Source organism: Nannospalax galili, unplaced genomic scaffold, assembly GCF_000622305.1.
Source record: "Nannospalax galili isolate Female #2095 unplaced genomic scaffold, S.galili_v1.0 scaffold600, whole genome shotgun sequence".
Lineage (NCBI taxonomy): Eukaryota > Metazoa > Chordata > Mammalia > Rodentia > Spalacidae > Nannospalax > Nannospalax galili.
Window position 1 is genome coordinate 993,094 of NW_008348789.1, and position 13,636 is coordinate 1,006,729.

At 36.4% G+C, this 13,636-nt stretch overlaps 1 protein-coding gene and 1 pseudogene across 2 annotated transcripts in view; both read right to left on the reverse strand.

Annotated features, from left to right (window-relative positions):
• Cdh12 (cadherin 12) overlaps positions 1 to 13,636 on the reverse strand; it is a 1,253,457-nt gene that overhangs the window by 218,424 nt on the left and 1,021,397 nt on the right. The gene's annotated exons all lie outside the window — the stretch shown is intronic.
• Positions 12,156 to 13,063, reverse strand: LOC103744278 (annotated as a pseudogene).

A 13,636-nucleotide genomic window follows, 5' to 3' on the forward strand; every position in this document is an offset into this window, starting at 1 on the left:
ATTTGGTCAATTATGATTAGATTTTTTTCTCATTAGATTTCTTAGTTAGTCCCTTAGGAACAGCCTCAATTAGAAATAAAATGGTTTTCTTTCCTGTTTAACCTAATTACTAAAGATTTCATTTATCAGGTTGATTAAGATTATAAGATGGCATGAAGATACTTGAAAATCAGAGCCTACCCACTGACAATGTATGTTTGGCAGGTGAAATATGGACCGTGATGTTGAAAAAAAGACTGATTTAAGCTTGAATTTTGTAAAACTTTCACTTTATGTACTTTCATTAATGTTCATTATCTATCACCAGCTTTGAGTTTTGTACAACAATATTAGTATACTAAGGCAAATGAAACAAAGATCTTGTTTTGCTTTCAGTCATAATAGTGGTGATATTTAGTCAAAATGTAAATTGAATAAGGGGAAGCACATTACAAACAGGAATTCGGACAGTGGCTTATAAGATGTATGAAAAGAAGCAGGGCAGAAAACTTCAGTCAGTGTGCATTCATTTCTCTACTAAACCAGCAAGTCAATAGTAGTGGAATGTTTAACCACATTGCTTTCTTCTTTAAAAATTAAATAATATTTTTCTCTGGCTTGAGTGACATCCAGGTCTATGCTTATAATTATGTAAGTATGGATCATTAATTTTTATGAAATAATTCATGACAAATTTTACATAGGAAAAATGTGTGACTATCTTTGTGTGATGAAGTCTAGCAAATCAATGTGTAAAACATTCATAACTTTATGATTTTTCATTGCCTCTTCAATTATCACAATACAATTGTATATTTTTTTCAAAAACATATTGAAGACTTAGGGGCTGGAGAGATGACTCAATGGTTAAAAGCATGTGCTGCTCTTCAAGAGGACTAGTGCTTAGTTTAAAAATATATAATCATTTTCTTTGTTTAAATATAAGAACTAAATACAGTAGCTAATAGACTGCTGACCTAATGAGATCTATGTACAAAAATGATCACACCATTGGCCCTCAAAGTCAGTATTATAAAAACCAAGCTAAAGGGTCAGTGATATTTTTGTATCCTCAGAAATGCACATCAATAAATCAAATTTTCAACACTTCTAGATAATTATGAATGATCAGCTTAGGCAAATTAGAAATACTGGCACATAGGAGAAGAACTCAGAATAGCACTTGCTGAACACAAACTGTATATTCTACAGCATATAACACTCCTGGGCCTTGGAATTTCTTTGACTGAAAATTTTTATTAATGAAGCAAACAGCAGGTCCTCAAAGGTAGAAGGAAAGTATGTGTCAAGTGAGAAATGAGATTGCTTTGGACATTACCTGAATGGTAGAAAATACCAATATAAAAATAGGATCACTTTTCTTCTAATAGATCAGTGCACAAACAGGTAGGGGAGAGGGTTATACATGGCAAGAGTTGAAAAGAGGAGGTGGAGAAGCAGGAAGGCAGAGAAAATTCATTACACATTCTTTCACTGAACTCAGTCTTGACAGAGCACTGCGACGTGAAACTTTTGTAATCAGAAGATAAAACTCACAGAAAGCATGAAGAAGTCACTAAATCTTTTTACTATCTGTGGATTCTAGGCACTGCCATAAGATTTATCTCACAAAAGAATTGCTAGGAAACAGCAAATTGTATCATTGAGTGTTTTCCTTTGGAAAACATATCATGTCAATTTTCTCAAGTTCAGTTTCTACAAACTTATCCATGGAAATATTGAAGTAACACAAAGTTCCCTAACACAGTGTTTATTTAGATTCATAAATTGCATAAAATTCAAATTAGGCTCACTCTCCCAATTGCTGTATCACCGTATCTGCCTTATGCGGGCTAACCACATTATCTACCTCTACATCAGGCCACTGAGAAATATTTTAATTATAAAATAATACATTTATAACATGAGACCATACACTTTTTAAAGAGAACAATGGGGCTTAAAGTGATTTATGAATTCACCATTAAATCTACAGGGAAAGAAATGTTTTTTAGCACATAACAAAATTCCACCTGTCATATATGTTATAATAAGTATAACTTTTATCTGGCTATATATGATGGCATAAACATATAAATACCATATGTATTTAAAATAGTATAATAGGTGCTAGAGAGTTGGCTCCATGGCTAAGAGCACTAGATTCAGTTCCCAGCACCCACCTGGCAGCTAACAACTGTCCAGAACTCCAGTTCCAGGGGCTCCAATGCCCTCTTTATATTTCCAAAGACATTGCATGAAAAAGGTCCACTTACCCATATGCAGACAATATAGTCAAATAAATAAAATTCAAAAAATAATAAATAAAATATTGAAAAGAGTGTAATATAAATGTTTAAATCATAAACCACAGTTTATCTGAACAATAATGGCTTTCAGTGATATCTTTTGTCAAATTTATCAATTAATATTTTTAGTGTTGTAGGAATAGAAGGAATTCTAATATCTACTTTAGATCATATTGTACCTTGTAATTTTGAAATATTCCATTTTAATTTTACATATGTTTTAAATATTTCATTAGATTTTTGACATCTCTATATCAGTTGTAAATAAGAACCATTTTCATTTTATTAAAAAAACTACAAATATGAAATAAAAACTTTAGTAATTATTTGTCAAACAGCATTATGCTGGATAGTTTTAGTGTCAACGTCACACACCTTGGTTGAGGGAGCCACAGTTGGGGAATTGCCTCCATTGAACTGGCCTATAGCCATGTCTGTGGGGCATCTTCTTGACTGTTGAGTGATGTGTGAGGGCCCAGTCTTCTGTGAGTAGTACCATCGCTGGACAGGTGGGCCTATATTCTATAAGAAAGCAGGCTGAACAGGAACCAGAGGAGCAAGCCAGTAAGCAGTGTTCCTCCATGGCCTATGCTTCAGCTCCTGCCTCCAGGTTCCTGCCCTGAGTTCTTACCTTGGGCTCCCTGGTGAACTGTGATCGGGTAGATGTAAGCCAAGTAAACCCTTTCCTCCACAAATTGGTATTGGTCAGAGTATTTTGTCACAGCAATGAAGAAACAAACTAGAGCATGTGTCAACTAGAAATGTATAGTATTACCTTGACACAAGTAATTTCTGATCCAAATATGCTGATTGATAGCCTGAGCATAGTCTGGATCGTACAACCTTGTCTAATATTTAGTACATTGATGTTTAGGACATGATGTAGATTTGTAGTAAAGTTATTACATTAACTCAATCCACATGAAAATGTGACTTTTAAAAATATTTTATTTATTATTTTTTTCATTTTATGTGTATGAGTGTATTGCCTACATGTATATGAGTGCACCTGTGTCGTGCAATGCCGCGGAAAATGTGACTTTTAAATATCACTGATACTAGAGTGTTTAACCAGGCAATGAGGAATACATTTCAGCTCCAATTATAATTCCCATTAAGGATAATAATAATAGTCAACAAAAAATCCAAATATATGAGTCCTATCTTTATACCTTAAAATCATTTTGAAAAGGAAGGCAAAACTTGGTAAGCAGTAGGCCATCTCTGATCCTCTGCACACTGACCAGTTGTGGGTCTCTGTGCTAATCACCAGTTATTGCAAAAGGAAGCTTGTCTGATGAAGGCTGAGAGATGCTCTAAGTTATGAGCATAGCAATAAGTGATTAGGGATCATTTAAATACTATGTACATTTAACAGAATAATAATCGCAGGTTTTCCCTTGGGGCCTATGACCTATCTAGCCACAGGTTTTTAGCCTTGATAAAAGCTCCAAGTATGGGTTCTGTCCGTGGAGCTGCTCTTAAATCCAATTAGAAACTGGTTACTCTAAAATCTATTTGTTGTTGTTGTTGTTGTTGTCCTTACTATTATACCCATGGGTATGTCTCATCAAAAACAAAGCAAAAAATGAGATAATGTTAATATGTAACACAGAAATAATGCATGGGTCTTGTGAATGCTGTCACCAGTGTTGTAAATTAATATGAGCAAGTACCCAGTGGCCTGAAAGCCTGTTTCCTTATGCTCCTGCACCAACCCTGGCTCTTTCACTCTTTCTGCCCCCTCCTTCTCAACGGTCTGTGAGCCATGAGTAGGTAAGGAAACCCAGCATAGAATGAGGGAAATGGGCAGCAGGCCCCAACCCTAGCCTAGGTAATATTGGCAAGTGATTACTTCAGGGTGAGGGAGAGTAATCTTCTTTAAGGGAGAGACTCTACATAGGCTGTCTAGACTCCAATGAATGAACTTGCACTGAAGAACATCTGGGTACAAATGCTTGACTGGAAAGGACTTAACACATATGACAGAATGCATAAAGTCTTATGGGAGGAGCTATGGAGGGTAGAGTTGGGGGAGGTGGGTCTAAATTTGATTAAGATTTATTATATGAAATACACAAAAACTCAATGAAAATATTTTTAAAAATAAATAATGCAAGACTAAATGAAATAAATGGAGGTCATGAAATGGGGAAGGAAATAGTGGGGTAGTGGTCCAGGAAGAATGGGAGGGGAGAATAAGGGGGTGATATGCATCAGACATATTCAAAGAATAAATTTTCAAAGAATAAATTTTAATGAAAAATATGTTTATAAGTATACATGCTATTCATATACAATAGTAACAATTAAAGCAGACAAATAATTGAGACTGAGGGGACATAGGAGTTGGTGGGGTACTGAGAGGGATGGAAATAATAAAGACTACATAAGTATGAAATTCACAATAATAAAAAATGTGAGAACAAAAAAGAAAAAGTATGAAGATAGAAATTTAATAGATGAATTTACTATATTTAAGGACCTATGCATCCATCAACAGAGACTCGTTCAATTAAATTATGGTATTCCCGTATGAACAACCACACAGATTTCTAATATGAAAAAGTGTAAACCTCTCTCAAAGATAAAATATCAATGCACAAAATAATATTAAAATTCAGTTTTCTTTTACTATAATAAGGACACATGGATTCTCAGTCAAACATGCACATAAGCCATGCAGTGTGTGTATTTGTATGGATTTGAGTGTTCGGAGACGATTAAAAGGAAGCATCAGAAACTGGACAGTGCTTCCTGTTGGGGTCCAGGGATATTACAGGAACAAAGGTCACTTTCTCCAGTTTGTCGTTGCTGATTTTTCTGTCCTCCACATTCTTTTCTCCACTTCTTCCAGTCTTTTGACTCCTCCTCCTCCTCAAGTCATGTTTGCAAGTCATACCTTGCAGCACAGAACATTTTCAAATACATTGTTGACTTAGGGATGCAATGCAAGGTAAACTTTATTTTGTTCATTCTCTGCAATTTTATGTGAAAAATCTAATATGTGTTATCACAAATTTGTATTCAGTTAAATCCGTGTTATACAGATATTGCAAAGTATCTGCAGCATTAAATTTCACAATCCCAAAAGAACAGTGAACATGGGTGATTGGTTAAGCTAATAAATTTCTACCAGTTTATGAAGAGCCCAACTGTACAGTAAATTCTCTGTGTGATTTTTCTCATGTTCAATAATGAAAAAACACACCTTGACCTTCTCCATGGGGAAAGCTGCCCTCCCCACACTGGAGAAAGTCCTGAGAAAGGATTCGTGCCTAGAACAATAACAAGGAATACACACAGGTCCTTCCTTTAAAGGTCCTTTTATTAGGAACCATTGACACACCTTCCCTAGGCACCTTTGCTCTTTTCAGGACTTTGTCTCATTACTCAGTACTTCCTCTGTTCCAGGCCCATCCCTGTCCTCCTTAAAAAGTACAGGACCTTCTGTTTATGAGTACCTTTGCAGTGAGGAAGCTATGCAAGCATGCTGGTCCCCTGATTCTGAATCCATTGATTCATAAAATTAAGAATCAAGAGGCAGTGGGCACTGTCTCCAGGTTAGCCACAAATATCTGACTTACTGTCATTTTTACATACATCTTCTATTCCAAAATTAGATGGCCTTCTCTCTCCCCTTCTCTCCTCTCCTCTCCTCTCCTCTCCTCTCCTCTCCTCTCCTCTCCTCTTCCTTCCCCTCCCTTCTCCCCAATCTTAGTAGAATAGCATTTTGGATTTAATGAAATAATGTACTGAATTGGTTGAGTTAGTTTTAATTCATTTATCCGTAAGATAAATCCTGACCTCTAACTGCCTGATCACATCCTGAAACTCAGAACATAAAGATGAGCAGAGCACAGACTCTGCCTGGCAGGACTGGCGAACGGGGTGAAAATGGAGGCTGGCGCTGTGATGCTGCAGCTGTAACGGGGCCAAGTGACAGTTTGTCATGAAAGAAAATTAGATAGATAGATGATAAATAGATAGATAGATAGATAGATAGATAGATAGAGACCTCTAACTGCCTGATCACATCCTGAAACTCAGAACATAAAGATGAGCAGAGCACAGACTCTGCCTGGCAGGACTGGCGAACGGGGTGAAGATGGAGGCTGGCGCTGTGATGCTGCAGCTGTAACAGGGCCAAGTGACAGTTTGTCATGAAAGAAAATTAGATAGATAGATGATAGATAGATAGATAGATAGATAGATAGATAGATAGATAGATAGATGATAGATAGGATAGATATAGATATAGTGAGGTGGGAATGGTAGCAAACTGGATTCAGACAATTAAAGTTCCCTGGTAAACAAGCTGTGTGCACACGGGGATGAAGAGATCAGGATCTGAACCTACTCTGTATGTTCTTCAGGCATCTTAAATAGTTTGACGGAGACCCCAGATGAGGAAAGATGTCCCATTCCAGGAAATTCTATGTAGTTTATAATGCAAATGATGATAGGTGGGTCCTGTGACAGATCACACAGCCTTTTCAAAACTCATCCTTGGCTCACTGAAGTCCTTCTGCTGTTGGTCACCATCTTCATTTCTTGCTCTTCATCCTCTGACATCCTTGAAAAGTTTGTGCTTTTCAACATTGATGTTTTTACTTGCACTGGAATTCTGTGACCACCTGTCTACTCAAATGTTTTCTATTTTTCTGGTAAGAGTACCTCTCTATCAATTGCTTCACATTTTATTTCTGTGTATTTTCTCTCTCCATGACTCAAGAAAGGCTGATGTCCTTTCCTGTGATCCAACATGCCTAGGCCTAAGTCACTTAATCCATATTAATAAAGTTTTAATAGGTTTTCAAAAAAATCTCAGAAATTGAAAAATGAATGATCTTATTTTTATAAGTTAAATTAAGGGCTAGATTGTGGCTCAATTTTAGTGTATTTGTGTGGTATGCAGAAAGTCCTACCTCCAACCTCCACCAGAGAAAATAAAAATAAAATATGATCATGATCTCATCAAAGAAAAACTAAATAAATATTTATTAAGTGACTAGAAAAAGAAATTTTTCATGACTGAAATTCATAGAAAATATGATTACGCAATAGAATACATATAAAGTTCCTAAATTTAGGAAACAAATCACGGGCAAAATATACGTAGAGTGTTTGAGAGATGATCTCAGTCCAATAAGAGAAGTGCAAAGGCAGGCAACAGCTGCTGTCGCCTGCATTCTGTGCCTCCGCTTGGGTACACAGGCTCCTTCAGAACTGCTGTGTTCTGGCAGAGCCGGTGGGAACTGGTCTGATTCTAGAGAGAAATACTCTTAACTTTATGGAGTTCTGTCTGATTCTCTATCTCAATATTTTCTTGGGACACCTACTACTTTGGTGTCCCTGTGACTGATTCTTCTCCATTATTTTTAGTTCATTGAAGACTTGGAAAGAGAAAGGGAAATATTTGTTCAAGTTGTCAAGATTTTTGTAGTCACCAGTGATCACAATTCTGGTAAAATCTAAGAAGAATCAGCACACATGGATAGACACAGAGCTTATAACCACATGCATACCCAAATATTCACTACTTACATTTATTTAAAAAAAAAAACTATCAAAGGAGAAAATTCCCTTCCTTGAAATCTATAAGCATAGCAAAACTAATAAAATCCCTAGATGATGGAATTACAGATTGAGAATTTTTTTTTGTATTTACAGACTCACATTTAGATGTCTACTGATATAGAAATATCTGACAGCCATTTTTAGCATTCAGAAGTTTCTCACTTTGACATGTGTTCTATCTCCTAATAAAGGTCTAAATGTACATTCATTCTTCAAATGAGGGAGAAAATACTAGTCCAAACTTTGACATGGCTATGACCTTTGTGCTAGCTAGACACACTTTTCCTCTATGATTTTCCCTTCAAAATGTTTATTCTTACAAATACCTCTGCAGATGATAGAAAGTCATTACCCTCCTTTTGTTCTCTCCTTCCACTAGGTTTGAAGGTATTATTTAACTGAATAGGAATTCTGTACATATTATTATTTTGCAATATCTACATAACTGCAGATATAGAGGTATTTCAGTATACTTCCAGATGTGTATAGAAATATTTTTCACTTATATGACTACCAAGATGTTTTGAAAAGTGTTCACTGAAAGATTGTTTATAATAATGAAAATTGAATGTGATTTATTTCTTAGCACAGCCATGAAAATGTAAAGCTCATCATGTAGTAGAAGAATAAGTTGTATTTTCATTGATGAGAGTTAAAAAGTATAAACTGTAGGTATCCTTTAAAGAAAGTTTCACTGGATGACAAATGTGGTTCATCTTTGACATTTTGACATTTTTCCATAAGTGTATAAGATCTTAGCTTGAATGTTGAGATGGCTCAGTGGGTAGAAACACTTGTCACAAAGCCTAAAGACCTGAGTTTATCTTGGGGACACACATGATAGTGTGAGATAGCCTGCTCCTTTAGGATGTCTTCTGTGAATAAGTAAATGAATATAATGAAATTATTTTAAAGAGTTCATTACAAGACCTACCATCATTTCTGTAACTACAGAAATGCTTTGAGAACAAATAAGCTTTAAGACATGAGTTTAGTATTTAACAAAGTCTAATTTTGTGAAGAAAGTGATTAATATGAAGGTTGTTGTATAATTATTTCATGTTGTATAAAGTTAAATATTTTACTGGGAAGCATCACAGAAAATTTCACACATATATTTGGACTCTGTCCTAGTTTGTTTCTCCATTGCTGTGACAAAATACTCTGACCAATACCAACTTGGGGAGGAAAGGGTTTATTTGGCTTACATCTCCCAGGTCACAGTTCATCAGGAAGCCCAAGGTAGGAACTCAGGGCAGGAACATGGAGGCAGGAGCTGAAGCAAAAACCATGGAGGAATGCTGTTTACTGGCTTGCTCCTATGGGCCCTGCTCAGCCTGCTTTCTTACAGAACACAGGCCCACCTGCCCAGGAACGGCACCACCCACAGTGGGCTGGGCCCTCCCACATCACTCAACAATCAAGAAGATTCCCTGCAGATACACCAGAGGCCAGTCCTAAGGAGGAAATTCCCCAGCTGACGTTCCCTCAAACCAGGTGTGTCAAGTTGACACTAAAGCTATCCAGCAGTCTCTCTCTCTCTCTCTCTCTCTCTCTCTCTCTCTCTCTCTCCTCCCCCCCCTTCCTCCCCCCTTTACATATCTCTCCCACACACCATTTCCTCCCCCATTTACATATATCTTGCAAAAACCTAAGTCAATCCCAGACAGCCTGAAATTCGTCCATAAAGTGTTTGAAACTTGTCTTTGTGCTTAAAATCTACTATGCTCATGAGATAGTCAAATCTTCCAAATTCTGAATATTCCCTTCACTTCAAAAGGCACTGAGTCTCAGAAGTGAACCTTTGTGCAGCTATTTTAGAATTCACTACTGCCTGCAAGCTATCTGCAGGTTATTTTAGCTCCAGAAGCAGCACTAATTCACAAAACCTTTCTATGACTATTCGAAGGTAAAAATTTGCAGACAGCGAATTCAGCCAAAGGCAAGTATTAGGATGGTAGCATAGTCTCTACAAGAAAATTTGAAATAAGCTAACTATGTAGACATCAAACCAGAATGCACCTTGTTTAACAACTTTTAGTACAAGATGATGATTTCTAAGACTGTTCAACTTTTATGAAAAGAAAGAAATGCAGATAATGAGACATTTAAATGCATGTATATTCCAATTTATAGAACGACATTTCATTATATGGAAAATTCATCCATAAATTATTTAGTTCAGATGTTTCAAATCATGATTATTTTCCCAAGTTGTGTTTAAAACCAAACTTGAAAATGTAACTGGTCATTCCCATTAAGAAATTCTTCTCTAATCTGTTCTAAATCTGCATCAAACCTCAATCAGCAATTAGGTAGTTAAATGTAGTTGAAATCTAAGAACTTCTTAGCAAATTTTTAAGAGAACGCTATATTTAGTAGACTGATGTTCTTTTACTTCACAGTAAGACGGGTGTATCAAGTGACAACTCACACAGTGGTAAGGGAGTTCTATCAAAATTATCATCAGCTGGAATCCAGAACAGAAGGTTTAATCATTCTTAGATTATAAGGGCTAAAGATGTGACTAGGGTTATTTCCTATAGTAGATTCTTTGGGGAAGTATTTTATTTCCAAGCATGGAAACTGAGGAATGTCTACTAATGGTCTTTTTGGTTGACATGGTAAGGGCTTCCAAACTCCACAAGTCAATTAGTTGTATTTGTACATATGTTAGCTAGCATAGCAGAAGGGATGTTGACAAGGCCATGCTGCAAGTGTCTGGACATAGCTTAACGTGGGTTATCTGGTTGGAAACAACACAATTACAAGAGCGCTCAAGGCAGTAACAAGGGTTAGAAAAATATACAACAGGACATTTCAGTGATAAAGGTTTCAAGATAGACAAGGAAGCCTCAACCAAGAATGCAGGAAGCCTCTAGAGAGAGAAACTCTTGATTTGCACCCATTCCTCCACATTAGCCTTTGCAAAATGAATACAAAAGATAGCTAATAGATCTAAATCTCAATTTTTCTCTCCCTTAAGAACTGCCATTTTAATTATATAAAACTAGTGCTATATTTTCTACTTATATTTTAATTTTGTATTAACAGAAATATTAAAAATATGTCTATGCTCATGTGAAAGCATATGTATGTGTGTGTATATATGTGAATATGTATTTATAAAATTATACATTCAAATTCGAACTCACTTTGAGAAGAACAACACAGACAATATAACAATAATTTCTATCTATTTAATGTACTTTTTCAAAATGGATACGTTACTTGTGAATTACTTTGCTAGCCCTGAAAAAGCACAGATACTATCAATGTATAATACCACAAGCTGTCAAATCCACAGTTGATTTACAGTGAATTGATTTGACTAGTATGAGAGGCACAGCATACAATCTATCCATGAGATTTCTATATAAAATAAGAAATGCTGTCATTTAGAGCTATGTCTATAAAGTTTTACATCAAAAATTTAAGTAAGATACATATTCTAGTGTCATTTCTGCTGCTATGATAAAATATCCTAACTAAAAGCAACTTATGAGAAAAAGAGTTTATTCTGCTTACAATGACAGGTTCTAGGTCATTACTGTAGGAAAGTCTTACTGGTATGAGCTTGAAGCAGTTAGTCACATCACATCCACAGTCCAGAGCAGAGAAAAATAAATGCATGTATACTTACTGCTCAGCTAGAATATTCCACTCTTATTCAGTGAAGGAAAACCTACATAGGGAATAGCATTGTACAAGTTGTCTGGTTCTTCCCACATCAATAATATACTCAAGACACATTTCTAAAGACATGTCCATAGGCCAACCCAATGTAACAATCTCTCGTTGAAAGTCTCTGCCAGGTGACTCTAGTATGAGTTATGCTGACAAAACAAACCATCACAAGTAGATTCATATATTTAATTTAAAATATTCTTAAATTATTATGTAATGTGACCAGTATTAATATTTTTAACTTAGAAAAACCTTTATTTGGGGCTGGAGAGATGGCTCAGTGGTTAAGAACACTGGTTGTTCTTCCAGAAGACCTGGGTTCGAATCCCACACCCACATGGCAGCTAACAACTGTCTGTAACTCCAGTACCAGGGAATCTGGCAGCCTCTTCTGACCTCCATGGGCATTGCACAACACTGGTGCACTTACCTACATGCAGGCAATACACACATACACGTAAAATAAAAATAATAAATGTAATTTTTATCTCAAATTTAAATTTATTTAAAATTTAAAAAATATCTGCATCCAAGTTTTCCAGAAGAAAAATTAAAAGGAGCAACTTTGATCATGGTTAGCTACCAGCAGTCTGATGTAATTTATAAAACTGAACAATATTTGGATGTGTGTCTTATGCCTCTATAGACACTAGACCCTTTCTTTAGGTCCCTTTCTTTAGGGTCTGGTAGTATCATTATGGGCACAGTTTCCGAAGCCTTTTTCATTTGTACTTGGTGTAAAATGATTCTATAGATCCCAGTGATTGAACTTCAAGCATCTCTCCCGTGGTTATTGCTGATATGCTCTTCTGTAATACCCAAATATTCTAAAATGCTTTTCACCTCATTTTCTTCTTTGAGAGTGCTGGTTTCTGACAAGTGTTTAGGATCCAGTTGGAAAGGTTCCAGAGGGGTGGAGTATGGCACCACTCGCATTCACTTATTGTTCATGATGTAGCTGATCCCATACCTCTCTGTGGGAACAGGCTGAAGAATTTCTCAGATGAGCCTGTGGCAGGGCTCTGACACATGTGGGGGTATGGTGTAGGTGCCTTCAAGGATGCTTCTCTTCAGTTTGGCCATAGTCTCTGCATGAAATGGCATCGTACCAGTCACCATGAAATACAAAAGCACCCCCAAGGTGCATATATCCACATAAACACTGATGTTTTGTTCGTCTCAGAAAAGTTCAGGTGTAGCATAAGGAGGAGACCCACAGAAGGTGTTCAGCATTACGGCTTTTTTACTTACAGTGCTGAATCTAAAATCACCCACCTTCACACAAGTGATACCAGAATAAAATATATTTTCTGCTTTCAGATCTCTGTGAATAATTTGGTTTTCATGCATGTAATTCAGTGTTTTTTAAACATGTTAAATTTTTTTATTCAGAATTCCATACATACATATCAGATGCTTTGATCAAATCCACAAATCTGCTCCCACTCCTTCCTCTCCAACACCTCATATATCTCCCCATCACTTTTTTCTGACAACTTCATGTTCTCTCTCTCTCTCTCTCTCTCTCTCCCCCTCCATCTCTCTCTTCCTTCCCTCCTTCCTTTCCGTCTTTCTTTCTTTTTTCTTTCTTTCTTTCTTTCTTTCTTTCTTCGGAGCTTTTTAGTCCTCTAACATTCCCCCCTCTAAAGAGGTAATCCTAAAGTCTTTTAGGGATTAGATACAAGCTCCCAAATTTTTGGCCTTTAGAACAGAGTTTATTGCTAAGAGGCCAAGGACATTTTGACTTTTAGCCAAAAAACTGGTAACTTTTCTTTGTGGTCTTTTTTTTTTTTCCCTAAGTGCCTAGCCTTTTCCTGCCTCCTATCCTTATCACACCTTCCTCTGAAGATGTTATCCAAATTCCAAGATTCCAAAGTTGGCTTTATTTTTCCAGATAGCAATCCCTCAATATGGCTATGGAAGAAACTGTGATCTTAAATTTTTAGTGAATTGGGACTAGAAGGATGGTTCAATGTTTAAGAGCTGCTCTTTACAGGAGACCTATCCAGTTCCCAGCATCCACATGGCAGTCCATACACTCCTGTAAATCCATTTCCAGAGGATCCAATACCCTCTTCTGA